Here is a 2,282-nt window from a genome sequence, read left to right on the forward strand (position 1 = left end):
CAGAGAGCCCTCTGGACCATATTGAAGCTTTTGAGAGATTGGCTAGTACGACAAGGTCTAATGGAGTTCCATATGACTACCTCATGTTGACTTTGTTCCAATTCTCTTTAGGAGATAAGGCTTTGAGATGGCTAAATCTCTTGGACCGAGGATCACTAACCACTTGGGCACAGTGTAGAGCACAGTTTTTGAACCACTTCTACAGTAAGTCTCGATCAGCTATGTTACGGAGCAAGATCACTACCTTCTCACAAGGTGGTACAGAGTCTTTTTGTGAAGCGTGGGAGAGATTCAAGGAGTATATGAGGGACTGTCCTCATCATGGCTTTTCACAAAAGAATCTTATGAACATCTTCTATGGAGGAATTGACCAGAAGTACCAGATGGCACTCGATACTGCCAGCAGAGGAGATTTTTCTACTAACACTGCCGCTGAAGCAAACCTCTTGATCGAAAACCTTTCAGCGAGTAACAGCAATCATAGCCATGAGTATGATCATTCTGTGTGTGTTGTTAGCTCCGTGAATACAGATGTTATTAAGAGTCTCACTGCCAAGGTAGACCTTCTTTTGAAGAGAGATCAACAAGCTGTCAACATGTGCGACAGGCAGACGGGTGCGTATCAGCAAGTTGGAGTAAATTCAGGTTTTGAGGGGACAGAGGAGCTGAACTATGTAGGAGGACAAGGGAACTATCATAATCATGGGTTTAGTCAGAATTATCGAAATCATCGTAATCTCTCCTACATAAGCACTAACGTCGAGAATCCTCAAGATCAAGTGTATCCTCCACATAATCAACAAGGTAACTTCTCGCAAGGATTTCAGAACAAAGGTGCTGGATTTAGTAGCTCAAATGTCCAAGGATACCACGCACCATCTGCAGCTCCACAAGATAACAAACTTGAATTGATGATGCAAGCACTGCTGGAGGGCCATAAGAAAAGTTCAGCTGAGATTAATGTCAAGATTGATAGCATGTACAATGATTTGAATGGGAAATTTGAGAGGTTGAGTTCGCGTGTTGATTCCATTGATAAGAGAGTCTCTGCTATTTCTTCTAGCTCTAAGAACAAAGAGTCATGCAATACTATCACACTCCATGGTGGGATCGAAGATGGGAAGAGTTGTGCTGTGATCAACTCATGTTTGGCTTCCGCAGAGACGGGATCGATCAGTTCCGAGCCTAGATCGGTCCATCCCATCTATCATGATAATTCGAGTCTGCTCCCCAGAGAAGTTGGATTGACTGATCCCCCTTATAGATCGGTTGATCCCGTCGTTGTTGTAGAGTCTGTCTCAGAAAATTCCAGACTGACTGCTCCTTCTGTTGAACGACCGCTCCATGCTGCAAGAATGGGGATTTTCGACTCGTCTGCTCCTAATATGAATACCAAGGAATCAATTCTTGTGGAACCAAAGCCCTATAGGCCACAAATTCCTTTTTCCAAGAAGACATGAGAAGAAACCTCTGGATGAAAAGAAGTTTGGTCGGTACGAAGAAGCTATAAGTGAGTTCATCGCTGACATTCCCTTTACAGAGGCAATAAAGCATATCTCTTTGTTTAAGAAGGTTTACAATGATGTTGTGGTTGAAGAAAAGGATTTTGTGGAGGTTAAGGCGTTTTTGGCTCAAGAGAAGAGCATTCATGCTCCAGTTTTGAAAAGACTACCAAAGTTAGAGGATCCAGGAAAATTTGTTGTTCCATGCTCCATCCTAGGAGTGAACTTTGAGGACTCCCTTTGTGACACTGGATCCAGTGTGAACGTGATGTCTAAGGCTGTTGCAGAGAGGTTGGGGATTGATGTTATGAAGGCTTCTAAGGTCTCTCTAAAGTTTGCAAATGCTGTCACCACGACTCCACAAGGCTTCATTAATGATTTGGATGTTCGAGTTGGGAGTTGCTTGGTTGCTACAGATTTTCATGTTGTGGAAATGAGCAAGGGTTCTGTTATGCATTTGATTCTTGGAAGACCTTTCCTAGCAACATTGGGAGCAGTTGTTGATTTTCCTAATAAGAGGATAACTTTCTCTAACATTGATGATAAAGTCTTCTACAACGCAATCACTACAAATGAAGCTATACGACATGGCTCTTGTATAGTCGTAGAACATGAGAAGAAGGTGGATGTCATGAAAATGGGAGATAATGGTGATAAGAATGAGGTCAACGAAGTCCTGGATGGAGACACTCATTCTTTTGAGAAGAGTTCTAAGAAGGTTAAGAAGAGAGACAAGCCAAAGATAGAGAGAGTAATACCATATCTTCACATAACCTTGGT

General features: G+C 42.5%; 1 non-coding gene across 1 annotated transcript; it reads right to left on the reverse strand.

Annotated features, from left to right (window-relative positions):
* Window positions 1–221: 221 nt before the first annotated feature.
* LOC147933342 (small nucleolar RNA R71) lies at window positions 222–328 on the reverse strand. The gene has a single exon (XR_015576876.1). It is a non-coding gene; the product is annotated as a small nucleolar RNA R71 (small nucleolar RNA).
* Between the last annotated feature and the right edge of the window lie 1,954 nt (window positions 329–2,282).

Source organism: Camelina sativa, chromosome 12 (assembly GCF_030686135.1).
Source record: "Camelina sativa cultivar CO46 ecotype springtype chromosome 12, ASM3068613v1".
NCBI lineage: Eukaryota > Viridiplantae > Streptophyta > Magnoliopsida > Brassicales > Brassicaceae > Camelina > Camelina sativa.